The following is a 24,360-nucleotide window of genomic DNA, read 5'->3' on the forward strand; positions in this document are numbered from 1 at the left end:
CGCCCCCTGCTGATGTCCAACCTAACCCCTCACAAACTAAGCAGATGTGTGTGTGTGGAACCCAAAACACCAAACTCCAACCCCAATTCTCTGTACTGTGACACTGCACGAATGAGCATGACTAAAACTATATATACAAGTTCAAACACTAAAACAATGGTGTAGTAATTTCTGTATAATATATACACTCATCGTAAAAAAAAGTTGTACCCAGAAGTGACAGGAATGAATCTTGCCACTAAATGTGTCCGTGTACTTTGGTACGAGGACACATCATCCTCACCTATAGCACAGTTGAACCCGAGAGGGCACTGCAGAGGCGGAAACTACCACAATAAAAGTGTTTTTTGAAGGTTAGGAAATGTATTATTTCAAAGGAATATATTTTAGCTATTAATAGAAAATATATGGTTTAAGATTTAGTGGCAAGATTCATTCCTGTCACTTCTGGGTACAACTTTTTTTTACGATGAGTGTATATATTATACAGAAATTACTACACCATTGTTTTAGTGTTTGAACTTGTATATATAGTTTTAGTCATGCTCATTCGTGCAGTGTCACAGTACAGAGAATTGGGGTTGGAGTTTGGTGTTTTGGGTTCCACACACACACATCTGCTCCAGCTGGTCTGTGCTCCTTTTATTTAGGCAACAGAGCGGAACAAAGCTCAGCCGCACATCAAAACCTGCCAGACAATAGCAGCGCTGCGGCCTCACTATGGCAACTGCCTGCACCACACTCACCAGGTAGCCAAATCCACTAGGCCTAGCCGCATAACACCATCAGCACCGTTTAATCAGCCCTCATGTTTAAGGTCTGATGAGTGTAATTGAAGTGACATATCAGCAAATCAGCCATTTGAAACTGGCGTTTGTTGACTGAGAGCTTCCCTAAAGGCAGATGATTGCTCAGAGTGGCTTTCAATACATTTTTAAAGAGTGTCGTAAAAAGGCTAATTATTTAATACCTTGGTACAACAGGATATTGTGTAATTAAGCAGCACCAACCACCAAACTAGTTGGTGGCAAAACTAAATTATTTTTTTTCCTTTGGCAGATTTCCAAAGAAGCTGATATTCTTTTATTGATAGCAGAATATGAACAGATCATGAAGTGTCCAATTTACAGGGCACAGCTTGGGAATACTCACACATCTGTATATCTTTTGAGGTGTTATCTTGTGAATAGTGTTAAATACTGCTCATAGAAATGTGAAGTGAAGCCAAACTTTTCTCCTACATCCAGATAGTTCCCCAATCGTGAAACAAACTACTTTCCACTGTCAGAGCAAGAGCGTACTTTGCTTCCTTTAACCATAGAACACTAACATTAAAATTAGTAACGCCAACACTAATGTTGGGTATACACTGTATGACAAGTTTTGGAACACTTCTTTAATTTTACAACATACAACATCACATCAAATTAAAAAGGTACCATGGATGACCCTATAAAAGGCAGAAAAATCAGGTAATCCTTCACAGGTAATGTCCTAACCAAAAAAAATAATGCTGCTGGTAACTTGGTCTTTAGTCCACCTATTCCTGGGACATGTGAGCGTCTGATTTAAACGCACAAGCACTAACATCAGGTAAATTACACCCATAAAATATGTTACTCTCTATCACTAATGTCAGATAAAAATCACCTGAACGCATGCCTCATAGATAAGAAACATAGATGGAAGGAGGGAATCAATCATAACATTAATGACATCAATGAGCGTCCTGAAACTCTCCAAAGTCCCATGGAACTCAGACAGCAGCAACACTATGAAAATCACATGAAAAACTCCTGAAGACAGAGCTCTTCAAAGAGCACTTACTCTCCTAACACCTCTAACTAACTAACTAACTAACTAACTAACTACTTCTAATCTTCTAATTTCCTACTCCTCCTTTCCTCCTCCATCCTACTATTCCCCTTGGCCTCCTTCAGGCCCTGCCAAAAATGTTTTTGCCTTGAACTATGTCCTCTTTTGCTAAATGTTCATCAGCATTTGTAAGTCGTTTTGGATAAAAGCGTTCGCTAAATGTAATGTAATGAATTAGATAATGGGTGCCAGATGATTGGAAGATTATTTACCTAATTCTGAAATTGTGTGGACATGTAACGTTCCTCGATCCACAGTGTCAAATGTGTTCAAGAAATAAGTCATAAAGGCATTACCACCCACAGTAGATGGCATACCGGTAACATAAGAAACTGCAGTGGCATATACTGTACATTATATACTGCACTTATATACATTGTAAGTGTTGAATACTGTAAAAGAGTGAAATGTACACTGGAAAAATGATGAGTAAAATTTACTTAAAAAACGTTTCGCAACTTTCTACATTAGCTTTTTTTTAAAGTAAATTTAATTATAGATAAATTTAAGTAATTCAACTCGGTTTTAAGACTTAAATGTTACACAGAGTAAATAAGTGAACTGAACTTCTGTCAATCCTTTCTTTTAGTAAACTTTACTGAATTGCATCTGCATACAGCATTGCCTAATTACAATTACTTAATTTATACAATACTACTCAAAAAATGTATGATACATAATACATTATAATTCCTCAACACATGGATGACATGTAATACATTCTTTTTAGTATACTAAAAAGAATGTATTACATGCCATCCATGTGCTGAGACAGTGAGACTTGGTCTGTTTACAAAATTAATTAATAAAATATATAAAAAAATATATATGAAATATGAAAAATAAAAACATTGAGTAATATTGTAATACCTAAAGATTACTAAAAGAAAGGATTATAATAAATTAAGTAAAGTTTACTAAAAGAAAGGATTGACTGAAGTTCAGTTCACTTATTTGCTCTATGTAACATTTAAGTCTTGAAACTGAGTTGAAGCTACTTAAATGTATTTGAAATTAAATTGACTTAAAAAGCAAATGCAGAAAGTTGCGAAAAGTAAATTTTACTCATCATTTTTTTCAGTGTGCACTTATATACATTATGCGTGTTGAAGACTGTAACATGGTGAAATGTACACTGCAATATAAATGTCAGCAAGGTGAGAATTAATGTCTATAGCCTTCATTCAACTCGCCAAATGCCCTGAAATTCTTGGCCAAAATCTTGTAGTAGACATTCAGTTTAAAGCTGTCGTGAGCTGTGATTGGTGGTAATTGTGATATATAACGCAGCTGTCCGGAGGCTGTCTGTCACCCACATTCTCTATCTAACACACTGCCTCACACTGTGTACGGAGGGTCCAGCTGTCCCTTCTGTGAGATGTAAGTGTAATGTCTCCCATGCTGAGTCAAGCCTGGGAAAGCTCCTGCTGCTCCACTAATGCCTGACCATTATCATCTTATCCCTGCTGGAGCTTACTGTGGCCATAGCACTGACCTGGACCACACATGCATCTCATTCATGTCAAATATGACTTTTTTTGATTGATGAATTGATTTGTAGTTGAATGAATGAATGGATTGACTTATTGACTGAGGAGATAATGATGCTTGCATTGCAGTTTAGAGCAAATGTGCAAATATTTAGAACATGCAGTGGTGCTGTGTTAGAGAAGCCTCATCTGCCCCATATTTTTTATATGTAGGAAAAACATCTGGAAAAATGCTATGAAATTTGTTTTGGCATTATTGTATAACGTAAGCGATACTTAACCTTAAACTGCATTTATGGAACAAGAATGAATTTTGGCAATAGATTCTGCCCAAATATCATCCGGTATTGGAACACCTTACTATCCCATGCAGACTTAATTCCACTAATGGATGGAGTGCATTGTGCAAAAATCTTTTTTTTATTTTTATTTTTTTATTTTTTTTATATAATTTTATTTCAAATTTTTCCCATTTTCTCCCCAATTTACACGGCCAATTATCCATCCCACTCATTAGGACTCCCCCTATCACTAGCGATAGCCCAACACACCAGGAGGGTGAAGACTAGCACATGCCTCCTCCGATACATGTGAAGTCAGCCACCGCTTCTTTTCAAGCTGCTGCTGATGCAGCATTACCGAGCTTGGAGGAAAACGCAGCGGTTCGGCTCCGGTACATTAGCTCACAGACGCCGTGTTCTGCAGACATCACCCTAGGAGTGATGTGGAGAGAGAGCACCATCTACCCATCCGGAGGGAGCAGGGCCAATTTTGCTCCCTCTGACGCCGGCAGCTCGATGGCAAAGCTGCATGAGCTGGGATTCGAACCTGCGACCTCCCGCTCATAGTGGCAGAGCTTTAGACTCTTTAGAAACTGGAAATCTTAAGATCGGAGTCTTTATATTGTTCCCACAAAGATTCTAAAGCATCTCGGAATGGCTGTTTGTGTTTTTTTCTATATTTGTCAGTTTTTTTATCCGCTGCCAGACAACTTAACAGTTCCTTGCTATTTGAGATATTTGAAGAAAGCATGCAATGATGATCACGAGCTGTTTTCACATATAAACTCAAGGTCCAGACATTAGCCGCAGCTGCCCTTTCCCTCATGTAGTGTGCAGATGGAGATTTTCAGTGTCAGATATGTTCTCACTACAGGAAATGTTCAGCATGGTTTAGGCAAAGGATTGTGTCTGAGTATTGCATGCAGGAGACACTGCATGACGCAAATAGTATTCTGCGAAAATAGCATGAAATCTTTAGCCACATTCCATTTCACTAGCGCTCGTCCTTCTGTGAGCCAATTTATTTTGAAAGATTTTTTAAACAGAAGTTTGTATCTGATAAACCTAAAATCTTAGAGACTATATATAATTAAAGAGAATTTTAAATATGAAATAAAGCGATGTCCCCTCACCGTGCAATTGGTATAATCTACTTTCTCTCCACTTTGCCCCATGCTGATGATCATAGGGGCACACATATATGTGCACACAGTCAAACAGCACTATTTATGCTGCTATTGTTTGATGCTTTTATAATCTAGCAAGCTCACTTTCCACTGTTTTAACTGGAATGAACTATCTTCTGATCTGCTGAAATAATGTTTAGAATAGAAGTATCACACAAGTCCCCTGTACATAATAGTTTGTCTGTCTGATTTGAATCTAAATGATTCTATTTCTTCTGATATGACCCACTTACCACTTCTAGGAATTTGCTCAATTTCTTATACAGTCTGTTTTTTTTTTTTAATGAGGGGTTGTGCTGTGGCCGGTAAAACTCTGGTTCTGCTGTCTCTTCTGCTTCACAGTCAGAAACACTGACTTAAACTGTGAAATAAAGTTTGTATATGACTTTTTGCCAGAAAATGCCACTTGCAACCATATATAGGCTTTGATGCTTTATTTCACTGTTCAGGACTGTATTTATATCAGTGCTGATGATTCTGCATTTGAACTTTTAAACTTTTACCTACAGAAACCTTTATTCTTTCACAGGGAAGTGGAGCAGAGTGTGCTGAACAGCGTCTGAGTCATATCACTCAGTTGATTATGGGCTATTGACTCAGGTACGGAAGGAAATGCTTTGGCAGGGAGTCATCTGTCTTTTGCCAGCATTCGCTTTTTACATTGCACACACACACACACACACACACACACACAAATCAACACATTTTAACACACAGACACGCACACACTTTTATTTGTCTCCTGTGCTTCTCACATAAGACAAAAGCTTCATTCTGACTCTGATGTGAGATTGTTCATGCTTAGTTAAACTTAGTGAAACAAGAAGATAAAGCAGCTAACCCATCCCCATACTGAGTTACATATAAGTAAAGTTAGTGAAGCAAAACCAAATGTATCAATTTATACAGAAACTTCCTGCAATAACTCAATAACCAGGAGCCTCAGGCAGACCCATTCTTACATTCCTCACCTCTCTGAGCTACATCACAAACAGACATTTTATTACATAAAATTACTAGAGATCAAAATGTGTGATACTTAAGACATGGCTTTACAGTAGTTTTCAGATAGGATAGGAAAACTGTTCATGGCCAGTATTTTACATTTTTTTTGGTTTACCACTATGTCACAATTATTGATTATGATTATCAACATCAGAAAGGCACAAATAGGTTTACTGGTGGTTTTAGATATACAGCTCTGGAAAAACTTCAGTTTCTGAATCAGTTTCTCTGATTTTACTATTTATAGGTATATGTTTGAGTAAAATGAACATTGTTGTTTTATTCTATACAATACGGACAACAATTCTTTAAAAAAAATATTGTCATTTAGAGCATTTATTTGCAGAAAATGAGAAATGGCTGAAATAACAACAAAAAGATGCAGAGCTTTCAAACCTCAAATAATGCAAAACAAAAAAACAAGTTCATATTCATAAAGTTTTAAAAGTTTAGAAATCAATATTTGGTGGAATAACCCTGGTTTTTCCAGAGTTGTATGTATAAAGTGGCTGTACTGGGGCCATATCCATCATGAGCCCTATTCCCTGTCACAAAAAACTGTAAAAACAAACTTAGATTCAGAATGTTTCTAACAAACAAACAAACAAACAAACAAACAAATAAATAAATAAACCAAGACTGTATTATTTTAGATTTTTTGTGTGTGTGTGAAATTCTTTATTTAGTAATAACTCAGACAGTGTGTATTGTTTTTCAGGTAGTTCCAGTAAGTAAACCTAAAAGATTGGAATAAGCTTGAATTTTAATGTCATTTTCTGAGTTCCCAAATAAATGCCTTTACAATTGATAACGTAGGAATCATTTTAATAGATTTAATAGTTAGATTAATAGATTAAGATTTACATGGACGGTGCACCTTAATCAACATTTCTATAAAAAAGGACCACTGTAGACCCTGCTCTTAAAAGTAGATAAAACACATACACACAATGACACACACACACATACAAGATATAATAACTTGCAAAATATAATAAATAAAGTATGATGCCTGCAGTTTAATGGATTTTTATACCCTTTTTTTATTATTTTAGCAAAGATTTTTATTTAAAAAAACAATGGCTTAAAAATAGCTAAATGTAGTCTGTTCCATTATACCCACAGGCAGCTCATTCTTTTGAACTTTCTGGAAGAATCTACAGGTGCTAAATCAACAGAGCAGAATGAAACTGCAACTAAAACAACAATTTATATCTCAGAAAAATGACAAATGAAACAGATGACAATATAGTAAATTTTTTCGAACTACATAAAGATACTTTTAATAACATTTAACTGAGTAAATGTAACTTTACCACCCACTGCTGATCTCTATTCAATTTAAGGCTGTATATATATTGTAAGGACACTGTAAACCTAACGCAGTAAAACACAGGGATAGAGAAGTGAAACAGGAGAGTGCTACCGCGCATCTGGAACAATACACCGGCAATCTCAGCTCATTTCCTTGACACAAGTCAGAAGTGCGTCTTAAGCGGAGGCGGCCGGAAAAAGCCCAGCCCTTCAATTTGTCTCGAGGGCCTGGATGAGATTTTTGTGGCTTTTCTACAATTTCTTCTTATTTCTGATGATGTATAAATGTGCTCACATACAGTATATTTGCAAAACCAGCAGGAGTATGTTGATGTATTCACAATTTAGACAGGAAGGCATGTAACACCGATTTGTTTTATGGTTCTGGACAATATATTATGTATTTCAGTATTCCAGTATTTTTTTTTGTTATTGCAAACCATAGAAAAGTGATGAGCTGTTTCCTGGTATTTTGCTGTAAGTAGATTCTGACCATGTACAGTGCTCTAATGAGAGGCTGCCAGATTTTAGAGGCTATATAAACACATGGCAGGGTGGTATGGCCTTCACTGTGGTATGCACTGAGTTCTAATGTTCCGTCATGTTTCTCCTGTTATGGCCTGTGCTGTGCTGTGAAGAGAAGAATATAATGTACACACGTAAGTGGAAAAAGAAGCCATCGTTAAGATTAATACCTATTAAAACATAACTATAAATAGTCTAACACTATATACTAATTAAAAGTCTTATAAAGGCATTAGATGCTTTACTAGTCCACAACCCCCACATTCTGTAAGACTTACAAAAAGAGGATATGTATGACTTGTACACATATTGCTAAAAAAATAAATCAGGCAGCTGTTCTTTTCAGTGTGTCTACATGACATGATGATTGGACCAATGGAAATGCTCAAAAAGGACATAGAATAAAACATTTTTACATTGACAACCATTAGGAGAAATTTGAGGGAGGGGAACAAGTGGTCCAGCAGTCTAAAGCGCTGCCACCTTGATCAGGAGATCCCTGGTTTGAGTCCCGGTCATGCTGCTTGCCATCAGCTGCCAGAGCCCTGAGAGAGCTTAATCGGCCTTGCTCTCTCTCTGGGTGGGTAGATGGTGCTCTTTCTCATCATCACTTCAAATGGTGATGTCAATCAGCACAAGGCGTCTCTGCGCTTTCGTCCAAACACACTGGCTACTCGGCAATGCTGCTAAAAGTTGTGTATCACTCTAATTGATTTTCAAATATAATAACTTGTCCACAGAGGCTTTTATGAATGGAAAATTTCCCAGTCAATTTTTCTTACACCTAGTAAATGTGTCAGGATTAGGTAAACCCCCAACATTTGATCAGGAGAGAAAATAAGAGGGTGAATAACTTAAATTGAAGGGCTTATTTTCCTATGTTAACATATGCATATGCATATTGTATATTGTATATCTTATTGTCACTATTGGATGGAACCTTGTAGCTTAAAAATTGCACATTTTTAAGAGAAGACCTAACTGTGGAAATCATTGTGAAATTAGTTTATTCCAAAGTAATTTTGGAGCATTTCTATTAATGTTATTATAAGGACATTCTCATACAATATAAAGAACAGCTGCTAGATTTCAATTAAAATAGAATACATAATACTGTATGTATTGTCCGTTAAATTCATCTATTAATGAATCTAATAAACCTGCTGAAAATATATAACATATAATCAAATCAATGTGATAAGATTACATTACTCATATACTAATATAGATACTCCTAAAATCACAGATTTTGTATGATGTAATCTTTGGCCTGTAATTGATGGCCTGTTTGATTGGCTGTTGAATCTCCTCTCTGAAATGTAAATGGCCTCTTAAATAAGCAGGTGAAGAATTAAAAGGCGGGATTTTTTTAAGCTTTTCTCATCACTCTGTGCAGTGTGTGAGGCATGTCGTTTGTCCCCTGCTGTCCCCCTGGGGTTGTCCTGTGTGATTGGATGGCGTGGGTTGGTGACAGCAGTGTTAATTCTCTCTAATCCACAGCTCCAAGCTCTCACTCCCACCACCTAAAGCCCTGCCAATCAGCCACTGATCATCACAGGGTCCAGGGCCTTCAGGGCAGATTTAAAGCCCATATTGGCTGAAGTGTGGAAATAAAATAAAAAAAGTTAACAAATGTGTTAATTAACATTCTGATGAACAGATTTTCTGTGTGATTTCATGAATCCTAAGAGTCACAACTATGTAACTGCCAGCTCATTAAGAAACAAGTAATTGTGAGTATAAATCTTGAGTTCATGGTTTAGAGTGTTAGGCACAATCCCATTGCTTATTTTACCCCATACCACTTGCTCACCCTTCACCTTAAAACTGATTTAAGGGTAAGTGGTGGAAATCCTCCCTCTAAGAAATAAAACAACCCTTCAAGATACGAATTAACTAACTAAATAAATAAATAAGTTAAAAGATTGCTTCATTAGCATTGTAGGTGACCATGCCAGTCTGTAGTGATAGCAGAGGAGTTTAGAGGAAGGAACCTCACTAAATTTACGTCATCGTATCTCTTCATAAAGGATGGAGGAACACAATTATTCATTATCATTCAATCCTAATTCCTCTGTGATAGAGAGCTAAAGTTAGCTGTCTGCTAGATTTTCTTAAAATGTTCTAATTCCACCTTAAATCATGCAGCAGCCTCAGGTGACAGAGTGTAACTTTTGCACCATTTAAGGTGCAAAATGGGAAATGTAGCTAGCTGGCTGCCCAGACATACCAATAGCAATTTTCATTCTTGTTATGAAGAAAAGGATCATAATACATTGAAACTGCATTAAACGAAGGTAATTTTTAGTTACTGTTAATCTCAAGATGTTAAGCGTTACAACAACTCCCATTTATATTTTCAACCAAGAGCTGATCATCTAATTTATATAGACTCTGGTTTTATAAAAAAAAAAACAAAGAAACCACAAACAATAAAAGAAATGCATTATTTGCAAATGATTTAAATGTGTATAAACTTGAATGTGTATGGTAACTGTATTTACAATCTACATCAAACTCTTGAATGAGGAAATGAGAAAATGTGTTTTTCATGACCTGCGTCTTTTAAGTTACCCATTTAAAATACAGTGTATTGTAACTGTTTGAATATAATATGATTATTATAGAATCATTGTAGGACTTCTGGTAGTGTTCACAGTACTTTAAAATATTCTTCCATAGTTCTTTTTACTGTGGATCACAACAGTAAGCTGACTGAAGCTGTCTGAATGAGACGGAGCATGTAGAATGACCTCTGTCTGTGTAAATAAGGCTAATAAAGTTCCAGCTGTGATCAGAGTGTTGTGTTCTCATACCTTGTTGTTCTAGCAGTTTGGCACTACTCTTATTGTACTGTTATACTCTCCGCCTACACTCTCTGTACTCTCCACACTGAAACAGGACACTCACAGTAACACAGGATCTTTGATCTTGCTTTAATGGCTGTCTCAGGCTGCTCAGAGGTGTGATGAAGGAACCTCTGGCTTTAGCTTCTGACGTGATTTAGAGAGAGATACTCTCATATGCTTGCGCTTCTTTTTGGCTTGTGCTAAAGCCAGATCAGTGGGGAATCTGCTCACATGGAGTCGAGTCAGCTCTGAGTGCAGGATCTATCCTTCAAATCAGTGTGATAGTGCACCTATATATGGTCTTTATTGTGCTGGCTTGCTGTTGGCACTAGCTGTTTGTGAGTTTTCTGTATTGTGAAAAAAATGAAAAAGTGCTTGTACTCATTATATTCTCTTTGAACATACTGTACTTTGTGGTACTCAGTCATGTGTGTGTGCGTGTGAGAAAGGGAGAGAGTGTGTGGTGTGTGTGGTGTGTGTGTGCAGGCAGATTCTTGTGAGTATGAGTAGTAGCATCACAATGCCAGCCAGTGTCATAAATATGGAGTGATTAATCTGAAAGAGAGGTAGTGCAAGTGTGTGTGTGTGTGTGTGTATTTGTGTGTATTTGTGTGTGTGTGTGTCCGTGAGGATTTGTTCTCTCCACAGATTAAGAGCTGTTGATGTGTGAGTCATCTGTCGCCTAGTCTCCTCTTTGTAAAACATAAGAAGATCTCCACTGTGACTTTCATCTCCGCCATTCTGACACTGAGAGCTGGCCTCTCTCTGCCCTCTACTGATTTGGGAACTTTACTGTGAGGATTTGATTGCATTCAGCAACAACAGGTCAGTTAGTAGGGTCAGCATGGTGAATTATCACATCCTGATTTGAGCCCAGTGATTCAGGGTAGTCTCCAAACCCTCCGTGATCCTGCCTGGGATGAAGGAGAGAAGAACATGGATAAGGATGATCAAATACTGTGTCATTATCGTAGCAGTATGTCTTTAGTGTCACGCTATATTACAATAATGACATGCGACAGTAATTAAGTAATTAAATCTCCATTCCTGGAAAAAAGTCTTAGATGTGCTTAACTACATTGAAAGCTACCATGCAATAAATCATGGCTGTCAAAACCCTCTATCTCCATTTTTGACTCAATTTTCATTTTGTTTCAAAATGATTTAGAATTTGGAGTTATGGTTAGGTTCACACCGCAACCAACCAAAGATCAGAGGCGGAGTCAGACTTACAGTATCTACACATTAAGTAGGCATATTGGATTTTTCCACTAGACATCTTTTTAGATTTCATTCCAATTACAGCAACAGAGCTAAGCTTTTTCCATATTGTCGCTGTCCAATGAACAACAAAACAGCAACTTTACAAGAAATAGATAAAACCTTCAATGGATGTCAAGCTAAAAATATTTTTTTAGGTTATTTTGGAGAATTTCTATTGGTCCATTCATCAAGATTTTTTTTCTCCCAAATTTACACAGCCAATTACCCAACCCACTTATTAGGACTCCCCATATCACTAGTGGTGCCCCAACACCAGAGGATAAATACTAGCACATGTCTCTTCTGATACATGTGAAGTCAGCCACCGCCTCTTTTCAAACTGCTGCTGATGTAGCATCACAGAGTAGCATCACAGTGCTAGAGGAAAGTACAGCCACACAGTTCTGATACATCAGCTCACAGACGCCTTGTGCTATGTGAGGAGAGAGCGCCATCTACCCACCCAGAGAGAGCCAGGCCAATTGTACTTTTTCAGGGCTCCGGTAGCTGATGGCAAGCAGCATGAACAGGATTTCGAACCAGCAATCTCCTGATCATAGTGGCAGCACTTAGCCTGCTGGAACAATTGGAGCCCCTATTCATCAAGAACTTTTAACACAGTATAAAGGACAGTTCGTGTGTTCAAATTACTGCATGCAGTAAACTAAAAATGGACAAAAATGTTACAGTGACGATTTGCTCTGTTGGCTGAAAAAATAAAGTTGCTACAATCCAATTTAACTCCTTAAGCCCTGCACTCTGTCCAGGCCAAAAAATAAATGCGACGAGAGGGTCTTTGTAGTCGACCTTTGACCCAAAGAAGATGCCCAGGATTGTATTGACATATAATTTCTTTTTTTCATTAAACAGTTTTAATTACTCAAATACTAACTGTCGGCATTGTCCCATGTGTCCCTTTTTATCATATTTTGTACTGTAGATGGTGGGATACAAAGAGTTTTTAAAAAAGAGTTTTCCAAATCATATATTGAGAAACATTTTATGAATTTGTGATAGTTTTTCACAGATAAGTAAACCTCTAGGAGACACTTTGCCTTTCTAAAATACTCTTTTTACATTGAGTAATGTGAATTAGTTGCACATTTCTCCTATTACTGCTGTTGTTTATTAGTGCTGTATACTTTTCCAGCCTTTTGTTGCCCTGTCTCATCTTGATGGAGTTGACATAAATGGGTTAACGTTTTTTATGAAATGGTAAAATGATGTGTTTTATGTTTTGTTCTGAATAAGATATGGGCATATGAACAATACAAATTTATTTCAATGTATTTGCATTTTACCTGCATCACAACAATTTTAGAATTTGGGTTGTACATACATAAAAATGTTATCTCTACCATTAACCCATCTGTGAAGAGAGCACACAAGCACACACACAGGTCACAGCAATACCCTGGTAACAGAATAAAATGTAAGAGATACAGAGTGTTTGTGTGATACGTGAAAGATATAAGTTCATATTAAATGAATCAAACAATTTAATCAAACTTACAATTTTCAGGCCTGTGTGTGCTGCACAGCTCCAGGGGTCTTAGATTGTGGGTATGATCTATGCCCTGGTCCGTGACTGTAAGGAGTTTGTAGTGTTTTTGGAGTGTCTTACTGTTTCTTTGAGCCAATAAAAGAAACACTGGATTATTAGATGGCCGCAAGTTTTGGACATAAATGATTGGTTTCCCGGACAGGGATTAAGCCTAGTCATGCACATTATTTATTTTCAATGGATCTCTATTAAAATACTGTGTAGTCCAAGACTAGGCCTAATCCCTGCCTATAGGAACCTGTAGCATAGTGTATACTAGTATATAAAAACATAGTATAATTCCCTCTTCCATTCATAATAAATGCTTTTAAACTTGCCTGCAGCACGAATTCTGTTACATAAACCATTCATTCACTAAAAAATAACCAAATCCCACAAACACACATTCCAGCTCACTGCTTTAGAATGCTTCATTAGATTCCTCTAAATTGTCTTCAAGGTCACGTAGAAGAAGAATAAATGGAGTAACCTATGATGCTCCTTTAATTAAATTAGACATTTTTTTCCATTTTAATACTATTAAAGGATTATTTATACTTTTCTCTTCATGAGTTTTCCACTTCCACTTTAAACACACAGATGCTCTTAAAGCTCTTTGTTCCAATTTAGTCATGTGAGTGTTTCCTGCTTGTGAGTCCACATTGTCCAGTTATTTTTACAGTGGGTTTACAGGAACAGTGGTGAGCGTGTGTGTGTGTACGTGCCTGATTGTGTGTGTGTGTGTGTGTAATGAGTCACACTGTAGGTGATGGTAATCTGATGTGTACTGTGGTTAATCAGAGGGACATGGTCTCAGAGCAGAGTCAGAACACAGCAGGCAGTAAGGTGTGAAATGTGTGCTGGTTTTATAACATCTTGTATTCGTGTGTCTTTATCATTTCAGTTTCTTAAAAATTCTTATTAACTGAATATTTGATTTGGCCTTGATTTGATAGGTTTACCTGGTTGTATTGCAATTACAACAGATATACTCTTACTGCACTCTAGTGTTGCATCCAGGATGAATTTACAGTGCTCTACATGTGTCTACTTGAACGCTCTGTCCCAATGCTGCCATCTTGTGGTCAAATACTTACACTACCAGAGTTACATTACATTTTTTAGTTTATTGTTATGTATAAGTAAAGACGCTACACTCTATCGTATAAGTAAAAAGTATAAGTAAAATCTACACTCTATCGTAATTACATAGTTATAGTCCACTCTGTGATTTTTTTTGTTTTTTAGCTGTTAAGATAATTAGTGCATACCTGTCAAGTCTCCCGTTTTGGCCGGGAAACTACCGTATTTTACTCCTCTTTCCCGCTGTCCTCCCGTATTAGTATTTTCCCGTAAATTTCCCGTATTATATTAAAATAAAAAAATATATATTATTGAGGAGACATGGCACTGACCGCTCTGTGTCTCTTAACCAATCGTGGAGCCGGTTCAAGGAGAAAGTCCCGCCTTTCAGGAGAAACAGCCAATCAGCTTGCAAAGGAGGGTCAGTGTGAGGAAGCCCCCCGTCGCAGTTGGAGCTGCTGATGTTAAAACAGATCTGGATATACAGCGATTTTTCTTAAAGAAAGGTAACGGTAGGCTAATCATGGAAACTGTGATGAGATTTTTCTGATAGCTGCTTAAAAATACTCGTCTCCGAAATAAAACACACAGATTAAACCTTTTAAAATAAACAAATTTACAGCTTCTGACTCAGTTTAACTAGAAATGTGGAGAGGACCGAAATTAACTGAACTGATCAGGGGTGGAGTGATCAAAAGAAAGAAGTATTAATTAAAAATGATTAATTGTGTAGGCCCCTTAGGACAATTTTTTACTGATGAAACATATCTGGTCCATGTCCTTTTAGTAAAAGCTCATGATACTATGTTTAGGTCACCAACAGTCATTTTGCAGAATTTGTGCACCCTTTGTTCAATTTTAAATCCATTAAATAAATAAAAAATATATCATATAAAAGAGTGCATTTATTACAAAAAAGACATGAAATCTTAATTTTTTTTAAAAAGAAAAGGATTTTTAATTTGGCTGTATTAAAAGAATGACATATGTAGGAATGTCCACAACATTTCAGATTCTTATAATCTGATTGTAGTGTGTAAGTGGTTCACTTGTGGTTATTTTAGATTTTTTGTAAACCTGTCTTAAAATGTAAGGGATACTGAACCTTCGTTGGGCTGGTGGGACGGCTTTAAGCGTACAGAGGAAAATATCTCTTATTTTTTAATCTAAAACTTGACAGGTATGAATTAGTGAAGCAAATAAATCATATTTAGAACTATTCTCTTCAAAGCAGGGTTATGCTAAATTCAAAATTACAGAATTTAATTCAATTTAATAAAAAAAACAGCAATTAAATCCACCCTACAGGATGTTTAATTGCAATTTAGAGGAATTTGATACTTTTAACATAGATTTTTTTCTTCCAAATGGAAGTACAGACACTGACGTTATGCATACATTCCCTTTTTTGTTGAATAATTAGCAATATCTTCATTTTAAAACAATTAAATGAAACATTTTCTGGTAAATGTCATTATCATTTAATAAAGTACTTTACAGGGTAATACTGTTGCTTTTACTGGTCAACAGTTCCTTAAATGGTCTAAATGTTTAGAGAAATATTTTGTAGACTTGGATAAAGTAAGGCATTCTGGGAAAGTAAGTGCTGCCCTTTTTTCCCACAATTTGAACATTTTAATTTTCTGCTTTATTGAGTGTGTTTTTTTATGTTAAACTGTGTTTTATACAATAATATCTGAATGAAATGTATGTTCTAATCGTTTATAATATATGTTTTAAAGCTTTGTTGGTAAATACATCTTAATTATGTATTAATAATTTCTTTTCATTCTAATTACTGCAATTCAAGTTTGAATTGCAAGTCTGCTTCTTGTTTGCATTTCCAATTCGATTCAGAATTTTGTACAACCCTACTTCAAGGAACCCAAGAAACGCACAGAGTGGAGCTCAGATTGATTGGTAAGAGTGTTGTATGTGAAAATTAATATCTAACATCTACTTTCTAACCTATATTTCCACACACTCCTGCAGTAGTTAAATCTTGAGCTGAAAATTAAGGACCGGACCAGCTCCTCCGTAGCCTTCCTAGGGAAAAGAGCATCCTGTTTATGTATCCTGCTATTATTTATGTATTTTGTATTTATATATTATTTTCCTGTCAGCACAAAACAGCTTAGTATGTTAATATTTAGTGTACTAACTTGATTATCCTGCGCTGTTAGCTTGTGGAATATTAATATTGTGGAATATGCATTTGGGGCTCAAAGGACAAACCTGCATTACAGAGAGATACTGGCTACATCATACCAAGCCATCCAGAATTTCACTATGGCTTATATAGTATCTACAGATGTGCAGCTTCCTCTAACATGATCTAATCATCTGCAGTGTAAAAAATGTGGTGGTTTTCTTTCATTGTACTAACAAGAAACATTTCCTGTAAAAAAAAACATTTAAATAATTTGAAAGAATGTTTATTAATTCCATTTTAAAAACATTTCATTCCATTGTATGTGTTAAGTTATATCACCTTGTTCTCTTAATATTAAAAAGAAGAGTAAATGTTGATATTTAAAGATGTCCTATTTTTTCACATGACTGTATCCACTTTCGTTATACAAACCTCAGGGCACACAAGACCGACTGACCATTTTTGGACTTTTGGAGGTTAGACTCTAAAAGTGGACAGCATACTCATTTTCCACAAAAACATTTTGCCTTTCACAGCAGATCTTCTGAATGTTCTGTGTGTGATGTTGTGAGAATTAAAGTGTTTTTGTGAGCTTTCCTCAGGGCAGACATGCTTTCCTGACATGTTTACAAGTATGTTTCATTGTTTTGTTGTCTATAATAATGAATGAAAATGTCTAAGAGAAAGAGATCCAGACAGAGAAAGAGTGTGTGTGTGTGTGTGCATGTGTGTGTGTGTGTGTGTGTTTGTGTGTGCATGACCAAAATAAGTGGCAGAGCAAATGTCCATCTGTCACAAGATGGAACAATCTCCTGATTTTCTGTTTCTCAGTCGGGGCCAAGAGTTCACACTGATTAAAGCTAAAGAGAGTCAGAGAGGCCTAAATAAAGAGTCTGAATAAAGATCTGAGCTCTTTAGTCACAACTAATAACTTTTTCAACCAATAGTTTTATTTCAACAGTTTTATACGAATTTATATTAAAAAGCAAATAACGACATGTTTAAGAAGAGAACCTTTTTTTAGTTTTTGCAAACTAACTCCTTAAATAGCATCATGACAACACAAAGAAGGAACCATGGAAGAACCCATTTTTACAGACACTGGTCTGTTTCTTACAAGCCAACCAGTGAAAACCTTTTTTTACATTTGATACCACAAACACTTGTTTAGTATTAACTGTAGGCTAAATGTATGCAGTTCACATCATGTGTTGTATCACCGTCCCTAAGGGTATAAAGGAATATAAAGGAATGTTGAGTCCCACGTGTTGGTCTTATGCATGAGAATGTATGTGTGTGTGATATTCAGAGTAATAATGAAGCCTGTGTGCTCTAATAGCGTAGAACAATCTGTGGTTACAGAACGTGTTGCTCTGATATTTGACGCTAGTCCTGCAGTCCTGATTACACAGCCTGTACCAGGAATATATTTCCCCGGGTGAAATCGTGTGACCATGCAGATAGAAGCTTATCTCTTTTCTGACATTTCCCCCTAACGTTCCCATCTGATCCAAATGACATCAAGCATGAGACCAGGCACCACAAGATGTTCCTCTTCTCACCATGCAGAAAGAAAGGCTGTTTTAGCTCTTCTTCAGCTATACCCCCAACTCCCCAATAATTAATACAAAGAAAACAAGTGGCCAATAAGCACACTGAGAGTCTGAGATCTTCTATATGGCAACTAAAAACTCCTTAGCACTGCTATAGTATATTGTGTATTAGGACTGAGGAGTCAAATCAAGTCAAATTTATTTATATATCGCTTTTTACAACTGATGTTGTCACAAAGCAGCTTTACAGGACAGAGAATCAGGAAGTACTAAAGCCCAATCCCATTTCACCCCTTGGCCCTACCATTTACCCCTACCCTTCTTTTCAAGTGTAACTCTTAGGGCTGAAATCCTCCCCCTAAGAATTGGGACAACTCCTCATGCTCCCTATACCTTACCAGGAGCGCTAAAGTTCAGTAACCTAGCTGCTGCTAACTTTAGGGCATCGTATGTCTTCAGAAAGGGGGAGGTGGTGCAGAAATTAATCATTATTATCCATTCCTTAATTCCTCTGTGATGGGAAACTGAAATTCGATTTGATTAGCTTTTATTTTATTCTATTTTTCTGTTCCACCTTAAATGCTGCAGTCCCATGCTCTCTGTTGCATCATTTATGGTTGAACGGAAAAATTAGATTAGCTAGCTAGCTACTGAGACTACTAGCAATCTTTATGCTTGTTATGAAGAATTCTGCCATAAAACATTGAAACTACACATTAAACTATGGTAATATAGTGCTAATCTTTGGTCCCTTGTGCTGTCACCTTTCCAGTGACTCTCATACTCCTCTGTTTGAAGTGTGCCTCTGAAAAATCTCTGTTTAAAAAAATAACAAGCCCTATGCCTTCCCCCTACCCCTCCAGCCTAACTAGAATCGGGACACTCATATCCTTTGACGTGTAAGTGCAAAACAGAGGGGTAGGGGTAAGGGGTGAAATGGGATTGGGCCTTAGTCTCACATACAGTATAAGGGGACCATTCTACCACTGTCCAGGCAGCTTTGTCAATAGTACAGGGTCAGTATTTACACGACATATCAAAATCTTTAGTATAAAATCGGTGGGAGTATTTCCCCTTATGTGGACCCTTTAAACTGATGAGGCAAAACATTAAGACCATCTGCCTAATATGCTGGTCATCTCTGTGCCACCTAAACAGCTTATTTTACAAAACCTTTAAAAGCAAATATGCTATCTGTCATCAAGAGCTTTGCTTCTAACTAAGACCCTACTAACTGCTGTCAGTTTTGAAGTGGATCTGTTGTGTGTCTGATAGAGATCCATGCAATCTTCTTTCTTTTCACCACAAGGTCCAGTTCAGTTGCTAAAATGTGCCCACTGTATATAGTTTTAACAGAGGAAAGTTATAGCATGGGCACTCTGACTGATCTGCCGCATTAGGATGTGATGCACTGTGTCATGAGATATTCCTCTCAATTTTAAAGACTTTTAATACAGTAGCCCATTTATTAGTTATGCCTAGAAGGAATAGTGCTCAATAGTCACATTGATGAGTCTTGGGCACCCAACACCCAATCACCAGTATTTGATTTATCTGTTCACAAACAACTGTTGGTGATTTTTTTTACCCCAGTTAACCAGGAGCACACAAGTCTTTAAGTTGCTCAAGTCTTCATGGCTGACCATTTTATCTTCATCCAACATGTTAAATATAAAAACATTTGATTTACTCTCTAACATATATACAATACATTCACATATGCCATTGTTGCAGAATATTCAACATTATTTACTTCATCAATGAGTGGTGTTAATGTTTTGGCTCATCAGTATAAAACCTACAGTACAATGACGGTTTATTTTCACATTCACCTCTAGAGGGCAGAAGTCTCAGTTCTGAAGTGATGCAGTTTACACCATGTCTCATAATGTCTTTCTAGGTTCTTTCTAGTTGGGCAAACTAGGCCTTTCAGTCAATACCGCCTGATTTTAATTTTTATCAGATCAGATCAGATCAGTCTAGTTTAGTTCATGTAGAATATAAAAACCTTTTCATCCAAAGTCAATTTTAAATTTTATTAATAAAAAATAATAAAAAAAAATGTCAGACCTACATATCTACCACAGAATAGCACGGAAGAATGATGAGGTTAAACTTAGATGTGTCAGATTTAAATTGACATTGTTGCCATTTGATGTGAGATGTTTTTTTTACTGCAGATTAATGCTTGAAAGGAAATATCCTGACTTAATCTAACAGGCAAATTAGATTAATTAGAGAAGGTGACAGGTATGAAAATAAGTACATAGCTTTACTTACAATAAAATTGTATACCCTACCAGTTACTATGGTGCAAACCAACATACACTGGCTCAACACCATGCCAAGCCCTCAAAAACCTCCAGTAGAATTGCTCATTTGCTTTTTGACACTGTGTGACATAAACAGCAGCAGCAGAAGCAGTAGTAGTAGTGTCCTTAATAGCCTAACAGCAACAGCATGCCAGGAGCAAATATCTAGTTGCTGAGATATTCTGAACGTATTAGTGTAGCTGTGTTCATTAAAACAGCATTAGCGTCATGCTAATGTACGCGCAGCTCTACATTTCTGACTAAATCTGATTTAGGCCACAGTTGTCACCTTCACAATCAAAAATAACCGACACGTCTCCCATAAGAATGCCACGGTCTAAATTAACTGTATGAGTGGGGGGTGTATGTGTGTGTGTGGAGGGGGGTCTACTCCTGTGAGAGGGTGGAAATAGGACAGCTACTCTGAGGGCTATACGGTGGGCCTGCCCACAGGAATACAGAAATATGTCTGTGATTTAAGGCCACTTCCGGAGCGGGAGAGAGAGAGAGAGGGAGAGAGAGAGAGAGAGGAGCTTTGTGGACGGCCCAAATTGGAATCATATGCAGGGTTAATTGGTGCCTGTGGTGTCAGAAAATAGAGCCACAGATTGTTTCATTTCTACAGGAGGGGCCTGAGGGTGGAGAGGGAGACAGACTACTTTCAGATCAACCTGCTTTCTGGCTCTCAAGTGATGTTTCCGCTGTGCATTTATAGTAATTCCCCACTAGATCACTTTCTCTTCCTCTCTCTCTCTCTCTCTCTCTTTCTCTTCTGCTTGCCTGTCTTCCTCTCTGTCACTATGCCCTTCGCTCTTTCTCTCTCTCCCTCTGTCATTCTGCATGCCTGTCTTACTCTCTGTCTCTATGCCTTTCTGTCTCACTCTTGTTTACTATAATTACTGTCTACACCTTTTATCTTTCATCGCTTTCTCTCTCTCTCTCTCTCTGATTCAGCTTGCCTGTCTACCCTCTCTGTCACTATGCCTCTCTCTCTTTCTCTGTAATTCTGCATGCCTCTCTCACTCTCTGTCACTTGTCTCTTGTTAACTATAACTACTGTCTTTCATCCTTTCTCTTCTCTCTTTCTTTCTCTCTCTGATTCTGCTTGACTGTCTCCCTCTCTGTCACTATGCCTTTCTGTCTCACTCTCTCACTCTGCCTGTCTCTCTTGTTTACTATTTTTACTGTCTACCTCTTTCGTCCTTTCCCTTCCCTCTGTCTGTCTCTCTCTCTCTCCCTCTGTATCTCTCTCTCTTTTCCCTCTTTTTTATCTCTGAGGGTCTATCTCCCCCCCCCCCCCTGTTGAAAGAAACAGCATGGCCAGCTCAAGCTGGTAAATCTAGTTAAGATGGTTCACCAAATTAGAGTTTGACCAGCATAGTTTTGAGTTTAGTTGAGTTTAATATTTGGATTGCATGACCCACAGGACCCGCATATAGAAACATGACCAAAACCAAATCCTTTCTTTCCCTTTGCCTGCTTCTCTATTTCCTTTCCCTTTGTCTGTCTCTCTATTTAACTATATTGCTTTCATTTTACATCTCCCTTTCTCTCATTTTATCTGATCCATTTTCTCTTTCTTTCTTTCTTTCTTTCTTTCTTTCTTTCTTTCTTTCTTTCTTTCTCTATGCCCATGTGTCTCTCTGTCTCTCTTTCCATCCTCTCCCGCTTTCCTTTTGCTTGTCTGCCTGTCTCTCTCTCTCTCTTTCTCTATTCCGTTTTCTATTTCACTGTGTTCCATTTTCTATCTTTTTTCTCATTCTTTCTTTTTTCTTTCTATCTCCATAACTCTTAATCGGAGTTAAAGACAGAGAGGAGGTTGTGTGTCTCTCTGGACGGCTCAGTGGGGAGCGGTGTGAGGAGAAGACGCTGAAACAAAGAGGCCAGTGAGTGTTGGAGGGCAGAGCTCCGGCAGGGCAAAGGGACAAATACATACAAAAATCATTTTTCCATGTAGCAACAAGAGGCCAGCCCAGAGCAGTAACACACACACACTCACTTACACACACCCACACCCCCCCCCCCACACACACACAAACCCGTGCCTGAACAAAGACTCATTCCTGGCTTCACGAGAACTCACATCCTGATTTGTAGAGCAGAAGTGTGTTTGTTTTTCCAATGCACTGTATAGAGTGTGTGTAATAAAGAGGCTGGGTGCAGTAATACCCAAATTTAGCACAAAGCTAAACACAGCCAGACAGACTCTTAAGTGTATATAAGAAGAAATGTAACATGTCACTCACTGTCACACAGTAACCTTCTATCTCCGAAATGGCAAGGAGAAGGAAAAAACACTTGGAGCGTTTCTAATGGTCCATTCATCTTAAAAAACTGCCAGATTCACAATATGTACACTAAAATTGAGATACAAAGGGAAGTAAGTGTGCAATACCCAGTGCAGTAACTCTAGTCTGAGAAAGAAGAAGATTAGCAAGGACTCTTTAAAAAAAAGCTGAATCACAAGTTTTCTTGGGAGTGTAAAAAAAGGCCGTCATAATTTGAAGGTTTTCTATTTTTGGCAGGGTGATTTTGAGCAGCGCCGAGAGAAGGGTCAAAGTTCACATTTTTGCTCCCAGACTGGAATTCCTCCATCATTTTTTCCATTACCCAGAGTGTTGGGGGAGGGCTTAGAGCCCCAGTCACAGCCTGCTATCAGCCAATGGAGGAGAGAAGTTCAAACACACACACACATACACATACACATACACACACACAAACTCTTTCCCCCTGCCCCCTCCTCCATGTGTTTCCCAGTGGGATATCCTGTTCAGGGCCAGTAGTGTAGTATTTGCACCATTTGCAGGAGAGTTGATGGAACACATTACCTGAGACTGTTATCAGACGGTACACAAAGAGAGCCTGCCTTTATTTTTAGGTTCATTTCCACCAGCTCACTTGTGTTTATCCCGCTCTCTTTCCAAGCACAGTTCAGGCAAAGCCATGTTACACAAGTAACAAGGAAAAGAAAAGGTTATCTAAAATAAATAGTAGATATGTTCACTCTGCACACTCACCCACTTGTTGAATGATTTGTCTTGCCTGTTTCCCTCTGGGTCTGACAATACACAGTGATGTTGTTCATGGAACTGGTAACTTTAGCTGAGTTCTGATTTAGCTAAGGAACCCCTCCAGCTCGTTATTCTGGTAAACAGTTTTTAACTGTGACTCATAAACTGATATTAATACATATGTTCACAGTTTATGTTCTACACTGTGAAGCCACAATATTGTTTTCTTAGTTACCACACTAAAATAAAGCCTAAAGTTCTCCAGAAATGTTAGCTAGCACAGTGTTAGAGCACTCTATACATTTTACAGGGCTCATACAAACTGGGCAGTTAATATATTATAGCTCTGGCAGAAGCTATGATAATGTAATAATGCTTCATTTTAAAAGAAGTGCACACAGAAGGCCAAATATTTAAATTGTTCTATTATTTAATCGTAAATTAACTATTTAAACAATGTTAAAAACAACTAAGCTTATGAAATGGTTAGAGTAATACATGCATAAATGAAGTAAATGAACAGTTAACATATAATTCTCATGGCCAGCTCCCTCTGTAGTTCGTCAGGAATTCCTAGGCATTCCTAGTGTTGACTTTGCATTTGGTAACTAACCATGGGAGTTCTCAACAGATGGTCGAAAGAGGTGAAGGAGGTCATCATTAGGTTAAAAAAGCACTGATGAGCTTGGGAACACTAAAAGGCAAAGAAAATCATGAAAGTAAAGTACACAATCTAGTAGTTCTTTCTCTGTTAAAGTAAAGACAAAACATCTTCATAACATCTTGTCATGTCAAGAACACTTGGAGTAGGTAGGCGTAACACTGTCAATGTCTACAATCCAGAGATGCCATAAATAATCTCCTGAGAGCTCTCAGTAGTGTGCATCTTGAGGGTAAACCTGTATTTATTTTACATT

Source organism: Astyanax mexicanus, chromosome 7 (assembly GCF_023375975.1).
Source record: "Astyanax mexicanus isolate ESR-SI-001 chromosome 7, AstMex3_surface, whole genome shotgun sequence".
Taxonomy (NCBI): domain Eukaryota; kingdom Metazoa; phylum Chordata; class Actinopteri; order Characiformes; family Acestrorhamphidae; genus Astyanax; species Astyanax mexicanus.